Below are 21,029 nucleotides of genomic sequence, written 5' to 3' on the forward strand. Positions count from 1 at the left end.
AGGCAGCGTTCTTCAGGGACGCAACCCTTGAGAAGCCACCCTTACTCCAGTAGATAGCCCTACGCCCGCACACATTCTGGCGGCCCTTGGGTCACTCAGTTGATAAACAATAAACACATGAACTGGAAGGAAATCGTTGTGGGGAGCTGGGAGGGGAACTGAGTGGAGGGAATGAGGGTTAGCGTGATCAAAACACCCTGGATGCATGTATGAATACTACCCTCTCCCCAAACATTTAAAAATGCTCTAATAATTAGCTAAAAAATATTCCCTATCCCTGCTGGTGCCTCCCGTTGGCCACGCTCAGAACAAGGGATGCTGGGTAATGGTACTTTGCTATGATAGGCCACAAGAGGCACGCAGCAGGCAAGATACACATGGATCTACCGGATGAGGGAAAATATCCCACACATGGCTTTCTGTAACCCCATGAAAGCCTACTTGCCAGAGCTGCCCCAGTCAGCTGTCAGGCTGGGTACAATAACAGGGATTGAGGTCACCCCCACAGTGAGCTTTTCTGGACAATTGCCATCAGGCACTGTGGGGTTCCAGCACCCTGAGACTCAGTGTGAAGGTCTAGGGACAATTGTCTGTTTAGCGGCTTCCTTCCTGAACCCCACCCCAGACCTTCGGGACTGGAACTTGTCTGTAATCTGATTCCCAGGGGACTTGTGTGGCCTGGAGTTTGTTCAGGAGGGCATCATGAGCCCTTGGCTGTTCTCTCTACAAACATGTTTCTCCTGCGGTTGTGTTCTTTGTGTAAATACCACCATCTACCTGATGGTTCAGCCAGAAACAAGCCTGAAATCACCTGAACCCAACGACTCCCCTCAAACAGCCCATTTCACAGCCTGCACGGATCCCACTTGCCATCAGATTACGTCATCATCAAACTCTTGCTGCTGAGCCCCGTGACATGTGATGGCCCCCAGGGCCTCTCCTGGCTAAAATGTCAGTCATCTCCTGTTTTCAACCCTCCACAGCCTCCATCACTTCCGGCACAAACCCTCGTAGGTTGGGCAGGGCCCAGTGGGAGAAGATCCAGCCCTGACTGCTTCTTCTACAGCCTGGCTTTTCGTTACCCTCAACTCCAGCGACAGGGCCTCCCGTGTCACCATCAGAACGCCAAGTCCTTCCCATCCCTGGGCTCTACACGTGCCGTCCCTTCTCCTGGGACTCCTTGTTCTAGATTCCACGGCCACCTCACGGAAAGTGCCTTTCTTTTCATCACCCCCCCCACACACACACATACACCCCATCTATTTCTTTCCAGGGGCTTTTCACGAATCGCATTTACCTTTTCCAGGTAGACATCTGCCTGCTGCTTTTCAGTTTCCCCTGAGGTTATTAACCTATTTATAGTTGTCTATCTACATAAATACCTTAGCCTGCCTCTACTGCGTCACCCAGCCACGAGAGCTGAGTATGGCATGGGGGGAAGGGCCTTCAGTGGTTATTTATGAATTAAATCAAGAATATTTACTTTTCTATCCCGTTAGGCATCTCTTGGCTCTCCACCCCCCTTTACAGATAAGGCCCAGGACTGGTGACAGCTGAGGGTTCTAATCCAGGTCTTTCGGCCCCCAGGACCCAAGCACTCCTGGCTTTTCGAAAGGTCACGTGGTCTATATATATTCCACATGCATCTAACACACCCCCACATCGCTGCCCCCCTCAAGCCTCTTCATCTAAGCCCTCCATGGGAACACATATCCACCACAGAACTTCTAGTCCAGATAGCAAAATTGCTTTTTTCCTCTTTGGGTCTTTTTAAATTGAAAAAAAATACTGACTACACAACGAACAGGAACAAGTATTGGCTACCGAGCTAATGGAAGGACTTTTTCTGTTCTCCTCAGCTTGGTCTTCACCTTGGGTCACGTTCCTCAAGACACAGAACTTTGCCTCGGCAGCTGCAGGGGTTCACACGAGACTGATATGTGACACCTGACATTTCAAAAGTAGTTTCAAAATTACGTCTCTTGAAGGCTGGGGATATGACTCAGCTGATGGTGTTTGTCTACCGTGCAGAAGGTCCTGGGCTCCACCGTCAGCCCCGCCTAAAGTGGGCGTGGTGGCGCGCACCTGTGAGGCGGAGGCAGGAGGATCAGCGGTTCTAAGTCAACACTGGCTACGTTATGTAGGTCAAGGCCAGCTTGGGCTACACAAAACTCTGTCTCAGGAGAGAAAAAAATTCTTTTGTGAGACCACCAAGCGAGAACAAGAAAGAAAAATGCCATGTTTAACCCAAGGTATAGGAAATACAGACACTTTCTCTGTCACGGGGTCACAAGGACAAAGCAATAAAGGAACACAGCACAAGCGGGCAGGTAGACGGTGAAAAAAGCAGAAACAAACGGTATTGTTAGAGAGGAGATCCGAAGGTCCTGGAACCAAAGCGTGCACAGAGAGAACCAGGCGTGGGTGTGGGTGATGGCATAATCCGTACTGTTCTCCATGGTCTGGGCTCCTAAGCCACTCTGTTAGTAAGGCTGTGGGCTCTTCTCTGAGACCCCATCCCTCAATTCACACGGATGGCACTGGGTGGATTCTGCAGGGCACAGCCCCAGCCCAGAGCCTAGGGCACAGGAATGGCTCTCCAAACGCCCTCCTCTGCACGCAGCAAAGCAACAAGCACTCCAATTGCCCAGAGGCACAGTCAGCCTCCCTGCTTGGCGTGGAGAGGGGAGAGAGCCAGAAAAGGTGAAACAGCCTTACAGCATCCAGCCGCAGCTCTGGGCGTAAAAGCCACTATCCAGGCCCACAAGAGTCCCCACAATGATATGAAGAAGCCACGGTTCAACACCAGGGACCCATGAGCACCCTGGGAAGTAAACACCCAAATGCCAAACATACCAGACATTCCCCCACATAAACAGGCTGTGATGAGCCAGGGGTTCCCTTGTCGTCGTCCCCCCACCCCTCCATCAACAAAGTAGGACAGTGCAGAGGTGAAATCTTGGCCACCGCCACTCCTGCAGGGATGAGGAAACCCCAGGATCTGTCCTCCTGCAGCCTTCAGGGGCCACGCCTCTGGCCTGCTCTCCCAAGGCAGAGCTGCTCCAAACCATCTGCCCTTGGCCTCTCTTCTTCCCCAGCCAAGCCTTCTGATTCCAGCGGCCAAGGGCTGAAGGTCTGCTCCTTCTGGGCACAGCTTCGCGAGCAAATTCACACAAATGGCACTCAAAGGCCAGGGCGGCAACCCCAAGCCACGGTCCAGAGCGAGGTCAGTTAATGAATGGATAACAAAGAAGGAGGGCTATCTGAATAGGGCTGTGTCTGCAGAGGAGGCACCCAGGTTAACACCAGCAAAGCAGTCTCAATAGTGCCCAGTCTTCCAAGTTTTCAGGACTAGCTGAAAATATAAATTTTTAAAAGTAAGACCTCTCAATTCTTAACATTGCCAACTAATTTCATTTTGAAGCGAACACCACTTGAGCTTAAAAAAACAAAACAAAATAAAAAAAAAAGCCCCACATCTTCAGGTTGTACGGCCTCCTGGCTCGCATCTGATTCCCGTGGAGTCTGTTATCAGAAGTCTGGGGTCTCATCATCACTATCAATGTCCTACTGAGACCCTGAGCCAACCACTCTCTGGACCATCTCAACACTTTACAGAAACAATAGTTCCCACTTCTCTCTGACCTGTAGGTACATCTGCAAGGGAAACTGAGGGGCCTCGTTTTCTTGTTCTACCAGTGAACGAACTGCAGTTTGGGAAGGTAAAGATCAGCCCATAGCTCCACAGGCAGGGGAACTACTGGATTCTGTGATGGCAGGCTGCCTTCTGCAGCTGACTGCTCTAGACCTTCCTCTCCACTGACTTCCCTGGCTTCTGTCCTCCTGGCAGGAGTGGTTACAGAGCAGGGAGGAAGAATGAAGTACAGGAAGGACAATAATATTCTCCAGACCCCTTTGAAGAAGTTTTTGTATTCACAGACTAAATGGCAAACACCAGACCCCATCCCTAGATTCTACAGATGGGAAACTGAGGTTGGCTCCAGGTTTACACTTGAGGGCAGGGACTGGGTCCCAGAGGACAAGTTCAAAGGACACTGGAGATGTGAGGGTGATCTGACGGCGACATCTGTCACCCCATTGATCTCCAGGGTTGATTTGGCTGATCCGGCTGGTTAGGCGGGTGTCTTCTTCCTCCCTCACTGGTCCATGTGCATCCCTCCCGAAGCTGCGCTCAGTCAAAGAGGTCGACCTTCCTCGAATACAGAAGGTCCCATCTTCCACCAAGAGTAGCTGTGCTCCCCCACTAGAATCTCCAAACAAGCTCTCAAAGGATACTTGGGTTCACCCTCTTAGGTCACTAACTGTCTGTGTCACCTCTGTTCTTGAATTCTCTCCACCTTGGTCCAAGTCACTTTATTACCAGCCTAGCCCCTGCCCCTGTCCCCACATCTGGGAGCCTTTCCGTGCCATGCCCTAGCCCACCCTTGTCACTTCACTGGCACCACCGCAGGTACCATGGCATCCACTCCCATGGTTCCACAGCCTCCTGGACACAACTACTGACCAGATCTTTATGTCCACACCCACATACCCAACTGATGTCTGGACACTCACTGCGGCGCACTTCGGCCCCCAGAGATGATATCCCCTACTGTCTCCTTTCGCTCTGTTCTCCACCCTGGCTGGCATCACCACACACCCGTTCCCCGGAGCTACAAGCGCTGGCCTACTCTGCCCCATCTTCCTCGTTATCTTCAATTTTGACCGAACTAGACACCCATTTCCATGCCCTACACCAGGAATGTCCAAGCCTCTACAGTTGTGACATGGCACCGTCATCTCCAAATGGATTGTGCAGCATTCAGAGCTAACCTGAGACGCACGTGGCCTGTGCAACATAGATTGGACATGCCTACCCTGCACGGCTTTCAGATTTGGTCTCCGTCTTCCATCTCTACCGCCGTTTTCCTGAACCCTGCTTCACAGCTGGAATACCACAACAGCCTCCCAAAGGGCTCCTGGTCCTGCTGTAACTATCTTTCATCCTCCCAGCCACCAACTCCTTCTGAAATGCAAGCATACCCAGTGGCGGCCCTTTGATGGCGGTAGTGGCTTTCCTTGCTCTAAATGCCAAGCTGCTTACTAAATCACACAAGGTTCCTGTGCCCTAGCCACACCTGCCTGTGATTTCCCCTGATGCCTGTGCCAACTCTACCACTCTGAAGCACTCAGTGCTAACCAGCCTCAGACTTCCCTGGCCTGGTATCTCTGCCCCATTCTGCTCTCAGCTCACTTTTCAGGTCTCCTGCATACTTAGTGGGAATACCACTTCCATCAGGAAGTCCTCCTTGACTGCAAGCCCTCAAGCCAAGAATCATCCCTCTGAGCTCCCATTCAACTCTGAGCTTATCCTTGTTTGGTACCCTCTGCTGCTGTCCCCATCACGGTGGGAGTCCCATGAAAAGAAAGCCTGTGTCATGTTGGCCTTTTGTGTGCCCAGAAAACGGCTAACCATTTGCTAAGAGGAGAAGAGGCTTCATCTAGACAAGAACCTGGGACATTATTTCCCTTTATGGTGCTGGGGACCAGACCTATGGCTCCAGTGTAAGAATCCAAGATTTCAGATCCTGGTCCAGTGTTTTGCTGCTGCACTCTGCTGCCTGCAGGGCCAGCATGTAACCATGGCAACTGCAAGCACCAGGCCCTGCTCCCTGGAGGCCACTTGGTAAAACCAGGAAGAAGGCTTCTTGAGAACACTGATGGACGCACCAGCTCCCCCGCCACAGTGATTCCTCAGCTCCTAGCTCAGCAGGTGGATGAGCGCTCCCCGTACCTTCTGGCAATGGTAGGGAGAAATGGGGCTGGAAACTGAACCCTAGCCTGAGGCTCCGGAATAGACAAGACCCTAAGATGCTATAGTCCTGTGCATCTGTGAGACCAAAAGCTCACAGAGGGGAGTGAGCATGCCCAGGTCCCTGGATCAGATACTGGCAGGCCTGGCAGAAAGCCACTGCCTTCCAGGATGAGGCACGGATACCATTTTTACAAACTGGTAGTCTTTTATGAATTGCTACACTAGTGCCTCAGGCTCACCCGTTAAACCAACTTCTGTCTCCTGTCCCCATCACCCCTCACCAAGAATGATGCTTATCTCTGACTTTGGCCTTCCACCTACCGAGTCCATAGGAGAAAAAAAAATCTTCTGGGTCAAGAGAACCTATAAAACAAAAGGCTGCTAGGCGTGGGCTGCTTTACAGCACATGTCGGGAAAGGGCCATTTTCGCAGAAAGCCATGCAGAACAGCCTGTTTCCGAGGCTAAGAAAAGACAGCATTGTGTTTGGAACAAAGCCTCCAAAACCAGGCTGAGCAGGGTGACACCCATTCGCTGACAACTGGGCTAGAGAAAGAGCAAACAGAGCTACTACAAATAAGAACGGAGGAGACACCGGAACAACCGCCCTGGCCCAGGCAGGGATCAGTTCTAACCAAGAGGAAGAGAGACAACAGCAGCCAAGAAGGAGCTGTTCCGAGAGTGAAGACTTTTATTGAAACGTGTCTGTTTCAGGCTTGGTTCACATCTACGGAGGCTTGGTCCACACCTACGGTTTAGTGGGCTCTGGTTTCCCAACGCTATGCCCTCAATCTTTTTTCTTGTCCAGCTGTCTTGTCAAAAGACGATAAAGGACCGTCAATATCCCCAAAAGGCAGGCACAAAGCAGAAAACAAATGGCAGGGAAAACCCATTTTCTCCTCAAAAAGCTAATAACCCGTTGAAAGTGATTTTTCGGCGTGTGTCCACGCACAGGGCAGAGGCTGACACTGGCCATCTTCCTCAATAGCTCCCCACCTTAGTTATGCTATTTTATTTTAGTTTTGAGACAGAGCCTCTCACCAAACCTGAAACTTGCCGATTTACTAGACTGACTGACCGCTGAGGTTCTTCTGGTCTCTGGCTCCTCAGCAGCAGGACTGCAAGTACGTATCACCACGTCTGGCTTTTACGTCGGTGCCAGGGATCGAACTCAGGTCCTCACGCTTATGCAGCAAGCATTTTATTGACTGAACTATCTCCCCAGTTCCGAAATGGCTTCTCCAACAGCGCTGTGTGGTGGGAAATGCCTGGAAGACATTGGTCAATGAACAAGAGACCTGCTCCTGCACATGGACTCCAACAACAGTTAGAGAGAGGTTCGGCTGCTGCACAGCATATTTATGAACAGGGCTGCTCTGGAAGCTCCCGTTGGCCCAAGTCACCCTTTTCAAGTGCCAAGCCGTTAAAGCCTTTGGAAGTCATTTGTCTTTCACTGTGAAGGTGAAAAACAAGGTCCTGAGCTTAATTATTCTCCACCAAGGCAGTTCCATTTCATCTGTATGCCGGCCATGCAGCCAAACCACTGGCTTCAGCCAATTTCTCTCGGGCGCGAGTAACAGATAACTGACAACATCACTCAGCAGAACGGCCACCTCTCTGTCGAGGGAACGGAATGCTGTCCAATAAAAACCCTGCACTCGGGACAAGGTCAAGTAAGGTCACAGCCGGGGATGCCTGGCTTAGAGGATGGAAGGAGGGTTTCACCATGAAGATGAAGGCTCAGATGGGTGGGGAAGAACTTGGCCCTGTGAAGGCAGGTGGAGTAAGGCAGACAGCTGTCACTGGCCAGGGGGATGATGGAGTGACACCCTAACTAACCCTTAAGCCAGACCGGTTAAGAACTCAAGGGCAGTCACACCAAATGCAGGCTCCCCGGGCATGGGAACAGCTTATCTGATTGTCCCTTCCTATAACAACAAAGGAACCAGCTTAATGAGTTGGGTGAAGTGCCTCAGGGCATGGGCACTGCTGATGTCAGGCCAGAGATCTCAAGACATGGAAATAAGGGGTTTGGATGCTGACTCAGACCAAGCGCTGGTTGAACAGATCCAGGTTCCATGCACTTTAATAAACAGCCAAAGGCAGGCAGATCCATGCAAGAAGCTGGAGAAAAGTTTGAAGGAAAATGGGGTTTAGATCCTTGTCAGTCATTCTTAGGCAGGAGCTTGCCAGGCAGGGCTGGAAAGCCCAATGACCTCACAGCCTCCAAATTTCCAGAGGGCTTCATGCATAAAGGAGTCCTAGACCCCACCCTCCCCAGAGTCAGCTTGGGCAAAACCCAAGATGGCGGCACTCCTGGCATACTCCTGGCTGCCAACACCATCGGCATAGGGGACCCACAATGAAGAACATCAATACACACTGGTGGGTCCCAGGCTGGTTTTAGCATCGAAAGCCTTTTGTCCATTTGATACCACAAAAGTTAAATCTAGAAAATGACAGAATTTCATTCAGAGACCTACAACTGCATCAATACTTAGAGCCATTTAATTGGAATGACCGGGTGTACTTTGATTGTTGAAAAATTAAACTCAGAATTAGCTGGGACGGTTGCCTGGTTCAGAGAGTTTCAGTATCCAAATTCACTTACAACCGTAGGTCAGGCAACTGGCAGCTAGGCAGCTAAGTAGATGAACAGACAGAAAAAATGATGCCCTGACTGTCCTCAGTTAAAGTCAAGTCACAGGAAGGCTCCTAATCTGAAATCTATGCAAAACAGATCATCTCGGCACCAGGAGCTATTATAGCAGGTAACGAAGAGATATGAGATCTGTAGGCAGATCTCACACCAAAAGACAACTTTCTTCTAAACGGAAGAAAGTCATGTTAACACGTTTGCTGACGGCCTGGTCTTACTGAGTCTCCATTCCCTAACAACTAACGGTCCTCCCACGAGGAGGCTGGAGCAGGCGAGAGCTGACCTCTGCAAAAGCAGCTTACTGACCATCAAGGGCAGTATTCAGATAGGCCTCCTGCCCTAAACACAGCAGTGGCTGCTTTCTACTGTGCTGAAGGTTTCATCCACTAGACACAGGATATTGCCGCCTACCAGCCACACGCAGACTGAATGAATCAGAGCTGGGGACCCCGACGTGTAGCCAGAGTTAGTGTCGCTCTGGTATACCCTGTTTCCTAGAGTTCTGTGTGAGCTTCTGCCCGTGCTGTTTGATCTCAGATGGGCCCTAGTGACAGAAAATAAGTAGAGAAAGTTGACCCTCACTAGCTCCGGGATTTTGCACAGTTGTTGGTACCAAAGGGGGATTCATTTGATTGTCTTTTAGATTTATTTATCCTACTTTTATGTGTATGAATGTGGTGCCTACATGCCAACATATGCACCATGTGGACGCTTATCGGATCTCCCAGGGATATGGGAGGCCATGAGCCACCATGTGGATGCTGGGAACCAAACTTGGGCCCTCTACAGGGCAGCAAGTGCTCTTAACCGTTTAGCTCTCCCCAGCACCAAAGAGGGATTTAATATCCACAGATGCAAATTCTGGAACACTGCTGCATGCTGGGAGAACTGTTATATTGAACCTCCTCAGACCCCTGTGAGACAGATACCATGCTCTCCTATTTATAAGTATTATTGAGATAAAATTCACATAGACAACTCACCCACTGAACTATGTGATTCAACAGCTCTTAGTATATTGAGCTGGGTGACTTGCATAACCATAGCCAAATTTAAAATGTTTATACTTCCTTTCTATGACCCCCTCCCAGCCCTGCCAGACTCTCTGTCCTCCTGTCTCCCTAAGGCAACCGGGGAAGAGTTCTATGTCTATTGCCTATTCTGGGCATCTCATGTATATGGAGTTACAGAATGTTTGATCCTATATGACTGGCTGCTTCTCTGAGGACACTGATTTCAGGGTCATCTCTGTTGTAGCATGCATCTGTCCTTCACCCTTTTGGGTGTGCCTGCTCAAGTGTGCGCATGTCTGTGAGGAGGCACAGAGGTGATGTCAGAGGTCTTCTTGATGGGTCTCCCCATTTCTGATGAGGCAGAGGCTCTCGCTGAACCCACTGCTCACCAATTCTGGTGATCTAGCAAGCCCCTTGGCCCTGGAGATCCCCAGTCTCTGTCTCCTGAGTGCTGGGATTACAGGCAGCTTCCACTCAGCCTGGGAGTTCCACCTTATCCACCCAGGGGTCTCCCCAGCCCCACATGGCTTCCTTTCTATTGGATACAGGAGTGGAATCTCTGGGGTTTATGGTAACTGTTTTGTCTGTTAGAAAGTGTCAGGCTGTTCTCCAAAGAGGCTGTACCACTTACACTCCCACTAGAAGCTTCGACCGCCATAGCTCTGCACCCTCCTAGGCTTTGTATTATTATTTTTTTAATTACAGACATTCCATGATGAATGACTGTGATGTGGCAGATCATATATGTAGTTTTGATTGTTAACCTTCATTATTAGCCATTTATTTTTTCTCTGACAAATATTCCATATTTTCTTTCATGTGTAAAATCTAGATTTATATATAAGGATGATTGGTGTAGGAGGTCCTTCTGTTTATGTGTTGCTTTCATTGGTTAAATAAAGAAACTGCCTTGGCCTTTTGATAGGGCAGAATTTAGGCAGGCAGAGTAGACAGAACTGAATGCTGGAGAGAAGGTCAGATGCCATGGTTCTCCTGCCTGAGAGGGACGCTGGTTAGAATCTTGCCAGTAAGCCATAGTCACATGGCAATACACATTAGTGGAGATGGGTTAAACTAATATGTAAGAGTTAGTCAATAAGAAGTTAGAGCTAGGGGGCTGGAGAGATGGCCTAGAGGGTAAGAGCACTGGATGCTCTTCCAGAGGTCCCAAGTTCAATTCCCAGCAACCATATGGTGGCTCACAACCATCTGTGATGTAATGAGACCTGGTGCCCTCCTTGCCAGCAGTACATTGTATGCTTAATAAATAAATCTTAAAAAGAAGAAGAAGAAGAAGAAGAAGAAGAAGGTAGAGCTAATGGACCAGGCAGTGTTTAAATGAATACAGTTTCTGTGTGATTATTTTGGGTGTAAGCTAGTCGGGCAGCTGGGGCAAACAAAGGGACCCTTCCGCATGCAACAGATGATATAAAGGTAAAAGGGGGACAGAGAGGGAAGGGAGGGAACTGCACAGGGTAATAGGGGGAGTGAGTGTGAATGAAAAAAATTATACAAATGTGGGGAAATGTCACAATGAAACTGATTGTTCCTATATTTCAATTAAAAAGATCTTAAAAGTTAAGAGTAAAAATTTTCTTGGAAGAAATCCTTGTCTATTTTTTAAACTGGGTTTTTCATCTTTTTAATATTTAGGTTTAATCATTCTTTTGTGTATGCACACATGTTCCCGTGTGCAGGCACCTGTGTGTAGGGATGCACATGTGTGTGTGTGTGTGTGTATGCGCATGCAGAGGACAGAGGCTCTTTCAGGCCCCAGTATTGGGACTACAGATACATGTCATGTGCCCGGGCACCAGGACCCAGCTCAGGGCCCAGGCTTACACAGCAAGTCCTTAACTAGCTGAGCCGTCTTCCCAGCCCCACGATCATTCTTCATTGATTGTTCACTCGTGCATTGTCAGAGCCATAATTTGCAAAAGCTCTCATCTGTGGATGAGACGTCTAATTTTTCTCTTATTTCACTGTTTGTGGTGTGTGTGTGTGTGTGTGTGTGTGTGTGTGTGTGAGTGTGCGTGCGCGCGCATCTGGGTAACCAGTGCCTAGACCAAGGACACCAAAATTTTACCTTGTTTCTTCTAACAATATAATTATTTTATTTTATTTTTGAAAAAAAGAAATCTTGTTGGTACTGAAGCAGAAAACGATTCTGGGTTAATGAATGAGACCTCAAATTTACAAATTTACAAATGCAGACCCCAGTCCCCGTGACAAATCTGCACTCAATTGCCATCACCTCCACAGGCCCCAGATGGCACCAACTAGAAGAGTTGCTTTTTCCACCTTTACTGACTCTTGGCTTCTCACCGTGCTGTATGTGTCACCCCCCCTCATTACCCCATTTCACCCCCACTTGTACAAGGGTGTATCACAACTTCGCTAGAGCCCAGCCCCTTGAGCAGCAGCGGCATGGGCCTCCGGACCATTGCCACAGTACAGGGGTAGTCACTGAGGTTGGGTGGTGGCAAGCATAGAAGGCTGGAGAGGCCCTGCCACACACACACACACACACACACACACACACACACACACACACTTGGGACACTGATGCTGCAGAGCACGGCCATCCAGGGTAGCTAACCTCAGAGAAGACTCGCAGTCTCATCCCCAGCGCTCACACAGCCTGACTCGACCCATCTACACATCCTTCCGGAGCGCTCTGCTCAGCATCAAGCCAGGTTGTTCCATGCATTTTGGAACAGTAGAGGTGAGAGTGTTCACCTGGGGAACACATCAATTTCCCAACTACCATTCTTGTTGTCAGGGATCTGGCAACAGCAACAGAGATGGACAGAAATACCTGAAGAGGCCACTTTACAAGGCTGCTAAAACAAACAAACAAACAAACAAACAAAAAACAGCAGCCAATAGGCATTCAGCGTTACCTAAACACCACAGGAGACCAGCAAGGGCTAGAGCAGCTCCCTGCCCACAGCGTCTGAAGATAGCAGACTCCAGCTGCTTCTCCACTGCAGGAACGCTCAGAAACGGGAAGGTCCACCACTTCCCTGCAGCCCAAGTCACAAGCTCCACACATCATGAGACCAACACCCTCGGGACAGTGGAATCGGAGCAAATGCACTCATTCCCAGGAGAGGTGATTCCCCAGCATGGAGTGCTCTGTTTGATCAAGGTCGTCTTTGTACATTGTGTCTCCCTTAACCTTCGCATTAAAATTTCGGAGTCAGAGTTTCCTTGTTCTACGGATCAGCCTGGCCAATAACTCTCCCAAAGTCACACTGGGTGTGAGTAGCCTTCCGTTTTAAACCTGGAAGCATACACTCAAGCCCAGTGCTCGTCCCAGATCCCAGAAGTGGCTCCCACGGTTAGGACACCAGGGCGACGTCCTGCTCCTGGACATCTCCAAACACTCAGGCTGTCCAGCATTTTCAGGGACAAAGGACTTTCTAGAAAATAAGAGTTCGTAGAACCAGCTTCTTAATCAATCACACACACACAAAAAAAATGAACTTGCACAATCAACCCTCTGGATGTGTGTGCTCTATTATAGGACAGGCATCCTGGGTCACGGTCACTCACATTAACGCACTGTATTCTATCAGCTCTGAGAAGGAGGTACTGGTACCACACCCTTCTTTTGGTGGGATCATGAAGAAGCCACAAGACTCCCAAAAATTTTCAAGTGTTCGGTTTCCACCAAGAAGATATAGATGTTCCCATGAAGACACAGATGTCTTCCATCATCTCTGCAAAGGACCCCATGTCAGGACAACAGATATGACCCATGTGTTTGAGATCGAACCTAGGATCCTAAGCAACTAGGCAAGGACTCTACCTACCATTGGGCTACATCTTGATCCCCCCAATATTATTTATAGTAAAAATTCCTGAAGCCCTGTACATGCTCAGGGTTCAGTATCAACTTACACTCAGGACCACAGGGGCCAACATCAAACAATCTCATCACCATCAGTCACTGTCACTCCTTCTTCAATTCAATGGTTGAAAACAAAACAACAAACAGACAGACAGACAAAACCCCATGGCTCTGTCAGTAAAGTGTTTGCTATGTAGATACGAGGACCCGAGTTCGACCCCCAGAGCCTACCTAAAAATTTGGGCATAGTGGCACATGCTTATAAATGCGGTGTCAGGAGGGCAAAGGAGGATCAGTGGAGCTCACTGGCCAGCCAGCCTACCCACAGCTAAGGAGCTACGGCCCAATAAGAGACATTGTCTAGAAAATCAAGGTGGAATGATCATCTCATTAGATGCTGGAAAAGCCTTCAGCAAAATACAACATTCTTTCATGATAAAGGTCTTGGAGGGAGCAGGGATACAAGGAACATACTCAAACATAATCAAGGCAACATACAGCAAGCCAACAGCCAACATCAAACTAAATGGAGACAAACTCAAAGCGATCCCACTGAAATCAGGAACAAGACAAGCCTGTCCAATCTCTCCATATCTATTCAGTATAGTTCTTGAGATTCTAGCTAGAGCAATAAGACAACAAAAGGAAATCAATGGAGATACAAATTGGGAAAGAAGAAGTCAAACTCTCACTATTTGCTGATGATATGATAGTTTACACAAGCGACCCCAAAAATTCTAACAAGAAACTTCTACAACTTATAAATATCTTCAGTAATGTGGCAGAATACAAGAATAAAAAAAAATCAGTAGCCCTCCTGTACAGAGATGATAAATGGGCTGAAAAAGAAATCAAAGAATCAACACCCTTCACAATAGACACAAACAGCACAAACTATCTTGGAGTATCTCTAACCAAACAAGTGGAAGACCTGTATGACAAGAACTTTAAATCTTTGAAGAAATTGAAGAAAACACCAGAAAATGGAAATATCTCCCGTGCTCTTGGGTAGGTAAAATTAACATAGTAGAAATGGCAATCTTACCAAAAGCAATCTACAGATTCAGTGCCATGCCCATCAAAATCCCAGCAAAATTCTTCACAGACCTCGAAAGAACAATACTCAACTTCATATGGAAAAGCAAAAACCCCAGAATAGACAAAACAATCCTATACAATAAAGGAACTTCTGGAGGCATCACAATCCCTGACTTCAAACTCTACTACAGAGCTACAGTACTGAAAACAGCCTGGTATTTGCATAAGAACAGACAGGAGGATCAATGGAACTGAATAGAAGACTCGGATATCAATCCACACACCTACAAACACCTGACTTTTGACAAAGAAGCAAAAAAATATAAAATGGAAAAAAGAAAGCATATTCAAAATGGGGCTGGCATAACTGGATATCAATATGTAGAAAAATGAAAATAGACCCATATCTATCTCCATGAACAAAACTCAAGTCCAAATGGATCAAAGACCTCAACATAAAACCAACCACACTAAACCTCACAGAAGAGAAAGTGGGAAGTACACTTGAATGCATTGGTACAGGAGACCACTTCCTAAATATAACCCCAGTAGCACAGACACTGAGAGAAATAATTAATAAATGGGACCTCCTGAAACTGCGAAGCTTCTATAAAGCAAAAGATACGATCAACAAGACAAAACGGAAGCCTACAGAATGGGAAAAGATTTTCACCAACTCCACATTAGAGAGAGGGCTGATCTCCAAAATATAAAAAGAATTCAAGAAACTGGTCATCAAAGGAACAAATAATCCAAATAAAAATGGGGTACAGACCTAAACCGAGAACTCTCAACAGAGGAATCTAGAATAGCTGAAAGATATTTAAGGAAATGCTCAACATCCTTAACCATCAGAGAAATGCAAATCAAAACAACTCTGAGATTCCATCTTACACCTGTAAGAATGGTCAAGATCAAAAACATTGATGACAACTTATGCTGGAGAGGTTGGGGGGTAAAGGAAACACTCCTGCATTGCCGGTGGGAGGGCAAACTGGTACAACCCCCTGGGATATCAGTATGGTGATTTCTCAGAAAATAAGGGAACAACCTACCTCAAGACCCAGCAATACCACTTTTGGGTATATATCCAAAGGATGCTCAATCGTGCCACAAGGACATGTGCTCAACTATGTTCATAGTAGCATTGTTTGTCATAGCCAGAAACTGGAAACAACCTAAATGCCCCTTGATCAAAGAATGGATAAGAAAAAATGTGATACATTTACACAATGGAGTACTACACAGCAGAAAAAAATGACATCTTGAAATTTGCAGGCAATGAATGGAGCTAGAAAACATCATATTGAGTGAGGTAATCCAAACCCAGAAAGATAATTATCATATGTACTCACCAATAACTGACTTTTAGACAGAAAGCAAAGAAAAATAGCCTATAATTCACAATACCAGAGAGCCTAGATAACAAAGAGGACCCTAAGAGACATACATGGATTCAATCTACATGGAAAGCAGAAAAAGACAGACTCTCCTAAGTAAACTGGGATCATGGGGACCATGGGAGAGGGCAGAAGGGGAGGGGAGAGAATGAGAGCGAAATGAGAAAAAAAATATAGAGCTCAATTAAAACAATTTAAAGAAAATGCCTTGTTAAAAAAATCGCTAGAGAGATGGCTAAGTGGTTAAGAGCACTGACTGCTCTTCCAGAGGACCTGGGTTCAATTACCAGCACCCACACGGCAGTTTACAATTGTCTATAACTCTAGTTTCAGGGGATCTGACATCTCACATGCAGGCAAAACACCCAATACACACAACACACACACACACACACACACACACACACACAGAAAATCTAAAATTAAAAAAGAAATCAAAGTGAGTCTTGACTGAGGAAGTATGACATCTGAGGTCATCTCTGGCTTCCACAGACACTCACACGTGAACATGTGCACCTGCACACACATGATCCTGCACACACATGAGCATTCTCTACTCACATTTCAGATAGTCAGCCACTTTCCAATCCTTGCTCACAAGGGATGCAACGGGGCCTGAGCAAAATTCAAGATTTCAGAGATGAGTTGGAAAAGTCTCTTCCCAGAGAGGGCAAACTGGATTTCTTTGCCAACCAAGTATAGACCAGGAAAAAGAAAAAAAAGAAAAAAAGAAAAAAAGGATCTGAGCCAGGGGGAAGAAGGCCAAGCCTATTCCAAAGAGCCACAAATTAAAAACCAATTATGCAAGCCTTGCTAAAAATGTCAGCAGACTGCCTTTATGTTTCAAGTCTCTGAAAACACAAGTAAGCCTGGGCCAATGTTTACCCAGCACAGCGCTGACTTGACGCAACTTCGTATGCTCAGGCTAAAACAAGGATGTATGTCTCGGTCCCTTTTGTGAGCACACCCTGGACACACCACTTGTGCTGGGGAGCAAACTGTCTTCTGAAGTCACCCTGGGCCCAGAAGATTCCAATTCACCTTCACCCAGTGGGGAAAGCTTCAAAATGCCCCCATAGGGCCCTGGAGACGGTGGGAAGCTACCAGTGTGAGATCTGCCAGCAGCAGATTTCCTGTCTTGCTTGGAAACTGACAAGGGGACCCTGCCCTGAATTTGGGAAGTACATATGAATGTCGGAGGTGTGGATGCCTGAGAGTCACCAAGAGATGTGAGTGTGCACAGAGTCTGCTAAGTGTGCAGAGGCCCTAAATTCTACACCCAGGGCATCCCAGGGGGCTGGGCAGGGAATGAAAAGGGGGGATCTTGAAAAAGCTTCCCAAGCTATGTGGATGATCCACCAAGTTTAAGAATGGTACTTTGATTCCTATTCTCTCTCTCTCTCTCTCTCTCTCTCTCTCTCTCTCTCTCTCTCTCCTTCATTCTTTCTCTCCTTTCCCCTCCCTCTTCACCTTCCTCCCTCTCCTCCTTCTTTTCTCTCCCCCTTCCTCCCTCCCTCACCCTCATTTAAATTGAGAAATTGCCAAACTAGGGAAGGTAAGACTTGGAAGATAGGAGCAAATGAGTGAGAAGAGATCCCAGTACCTTGCCAAGCTGCCAGTTAATAGCAACCAGCCCAATAAACAGGGGTGGGACCCACCACCCCTGCACCTGAACCCAGAGCACAGACTGGAAAGTCTGCCCGTGAGCAGCGTGAGAAGGGGACCAGAGCAAGACGACAAAGTGCAGAGCGAGACAAAGCGACATGGAAAGTCCTTGTACATAGAAGGGGGCAGGCCTGCAGGGGCTAGGGAGAAACCACACACGCGTGCGCACACACACACACACACACACACACACACACACACAGCTGAGCAGGGAGCCTCTTAGCAAGCTGAGACAGGAGGTTCATAAGTTCAAGCCTGGGCTACTTAGGGAGACCCCAGTTTTAAAAAAAATAACAAAATAAAAGGAGGAGACGGAGGAGGAAGAGGAGGAGGAGGAGGAGGAGGGAAGGGAAGGGCAGAGGAGGGAAGGAGATCACTAACTGCTTAGATATTTAACAGCACCAATAAGACTCAGTCTGCAGGTAGATACCCAGCCCAGCCAAATGGTTTCCAGCCTCTATCCTGGAGGGTCTCATTTTGATCCCTTAAGCTCCCATTGCAGTGCAGTAGCGGGGTGTGGCAGTCCTGTCCACGAGTGTGAGTGCATGCCTGGTGTGTGGCTGAGTGTGCGAGGGTGAGGCCACCAGGTCCCAGCTGCCCACCGTAGCAGAGTCGAGGTCTCCAGGTCAGAAAGGGCTAGCTGGCCATCAGGAGATCCTGAAATAACAGGAGGAAAAGGCCAGTGTCTTCTAGAAAGCATTGTTGCCTTGAAAAGAAGGTAGAGTCAAGAAAGAAACATCGGCTGTTAAAACACCACACACACACACACACACACACACACACACACACACACACACCGAAATCTTCAACAGGACAGAATGTCCCTAGAGGCCCTGGCCTGTCACCAGAATGAGCACCATGCTATCTCAACAGATGGGACTGACTTGATCGCTACCTGATCTTTAAAACTACAAATGAATTGCCTTCTTTTTTGGCTGAGCTCACGATGATAGCTCCGAATGAGAGGAGGAGTCTATCTCCTTTATTGATAGTTCTGGCCTCGGGGCACAGCACATTGTTTGGCAATGTAGTAGATACTCAGTGGATGGACCACAGGCAAGGAATTGGCCCCAAAGCATTTTAATATCATGTCAGCCATTAACAGCAGCATCAGCACAAAGCACTTTGTAATTCATAATCTGTTGCTTAATTCCTAACTGAACTGCTTTCTCTAACTGAACTGCTGTGTGTGTTTGGATGCGGCCCAGGAGACCATTGGTCTTTACAAGACAGATGGCCCCAGAGCCAACTCTGACAGAGCTGCCTGCACAGTGAATTGCCTTCTTTTTTGTGGCTTGACCCTTGTTCCCTTGGGACCCTGAGACATTGTCACTGCTGAACTGCCATTGGATGGATGAGTGCATTAGGGCTCGGTGTATCCGGCATCCTTGGGCCGAGAGAGTTCAAAGTCCTCGCAGAAACATGGGGCATGGGAACAGCACTGGCTAAGGTTAGATCTGTTGTCCCCAAAGTCACACTGGTTTGCTCTTCTCCTAGCGGGTGACCTTGGACCTCACTGAGCCTTGTAGACCTCTCCTGTAACCATTACATAATAGCAGCCATGACTTCAGGGATGACAAGAAGGCTCAGTAGGTAAAAGCACCTCGTACAAGTGTAAGGACCTGAGACGGAATCCCCTGAACTCTCGGAGAATATGTGCACGTAGCCTGAGTGTCTGTCCTGTGGGGAGATGAGAAATGGAGACCAGAGAATATTCCAAAGCTGTGGAGCTAGTTAGCCTGACATATGCAGCAGAAAAACCAACAACCACTCTGTTTCAAGATGGAAGGTGAGAGATGGATACTGGGTTGTCCTCTAATCTCTGCATGCCAGCCATGACAGGAAAGCACCCATATCCACACCCAGGACTTCACAGAGAGGGGAAGAGGGAGAAGGAGATAGAGAATGACCTCACAGGGGCCTGCGAGACAAACCAGAAACCTCACAGAATGACTGGTACTACACCTGCTGACTGACCTGGGGCGAGGGAGAGAGAGCTGTGAGAACAGCCACAAGTCACCACATCTAGGACCTGGCTCGCCACCGTTCAGCAGCATGCTCTCCAGTCACTTCACCTGCCTGCTCAATCTCAAATCCCTGCTCTCTGCCACAGGGAGGACATGGGTCACCAGGATGAGGTAAGGAGAGAAAGATCAAGCGTGTTAAGAACCCCGCACAGAGCCGGGCGCAGTTCATCAGTGTGAACTGGCACCTTAGCATCATTGCAGGTAGTTGTGTGAGTCTAAAATGCCCTTGGGAAAATGCACAGAGGCCGTTTGCCATACACAGATAGGTCTTCCGCACAGCTCCATCAGCTGCAAGGTCCTTGGTCCTCCAAGAAAGAGCTTCTGACCTCGCTGTCTGACCTAGGCAACATCTGGAAGTCAGTTCTAGGGGCACGGCTGGCCTTCCCTGGTGAGGAGTAATTCAGCTGCCTCGGCCCCCCCCCGTGCTGAGCCTGCCGGTGAGCTGGAGGACATGCAAATACACCCTAAAAACAGCCTGTCATCTTCACGGCCTGGATGGTACATGTCTGTGGGTGCCTGTGAGGACAGAGCGTCACTATCAAGTACAGGGCATATGCCACCCGTCTGGGGGTGGCTGTGAAATGCAAAAATACCCAACCCCAAAATGGGTCTTTTTCTCCTCCAAAAAAGGGAAGCTCCTCCAAGGTCTTTGGGGGAGGTGAGAAGTGGAAAATGCTGCACCCCAGGCAGGTCACAGCTACTCACGGCCTCTAAGTTCAATGACACTGTTCAGTTAGCAACTCTCTTAACAGAAAAACCCAGAAAGAACCACTTTCAGGTAATGGGCCTCGGAAGGAGAGAAGCAGAGGGCCAAAGACAAGGGTCTTCTGTGGCAGAAGAATGTAGTCAGTCAGTTCCCATGCTGGAATCAGTAGTCTTTGGTAGACACTAAAGTAGACAATGGTGATGTCCTTAATCCAGGTCGCTGTCTCAAGCCCAGAGACTCCAGGAGGGACCATGTAATGGTGGGGAAAAACAACTGGCAGTAAGATGGTAAAACCAGCAGAAAAAGCAGAGCCAAGGTCCTAAGGAGGCAGCAGGGTCTACGGTAATCAAGAGTGAGACAGCTCTCTCCACCCATTTAGCCTTTGGGACTGGAGCAGCGTGCAACCAGATTTTCCAAATTTTTTGCTGAAAATTTTAAGTGAAATATCGGGTTGGGTTGCTCTGAAAACACTGAGCAGGCCAAAGCAAACACCTCTGAAAGCCAACGCCAGCCTGCAAAGAGCGAGCTTGCTACCCAGGGCAAGCCCCCAGAAACCCTTCTCTGCAGCTCTTGGGTACTCATGTGGAGAGAGCGGACGCGGAGAACAAAAACCCAGTCAACGCACATCATGCGCAGCCTGACACCTTCCTCCATCCCAAATCCCCGTCTCCACAGTTTCCAGCTTCCAAGCTCTGAGTCTCCACTGAGGCTCACCTTAGCGTATGAACGCTTCCTCCAGGCAGGACCACACACGCATGATGCCTGGTGACTGCCTGTTCCCGGCCCACTCCAGCTACCTCTACATCCTACCCCTGGCTCCTTCCAGGTGGTGGATTTTTGGAAGGCACAGCT

The 21,029-nt window shown here is 48.3% G+C and overlaps 1 protein-coding gene across 3 annotated transcripts in view; it reads right to left on the reverse strand.

Moving 5' to 3' along the window:
* The window catches only part of Jdp2 (Jun dimerization protein 2), a 43,632-nt gene that overhangs the window by 11,873 nt on the left and 10,730 nt on the right, over positions 1–21,029 (reverse strand). The gene's annotated exons all lie outside the window — the stretch shown is intronic.

The sequence above is a fragment of the Myodes glareolus genome, chromosome 11 (assembly GCF_982192425.1).
Source record: "Myodes glareolus chromosome 11, mMyoGla1.1, whole genome shotgun sequence".
Lineage (NCBI taxonomy): Eukaryota > Metazoa > Chordata > Mammalia > Rodentia > Cricetidae > Myodes > Myodes glareolus.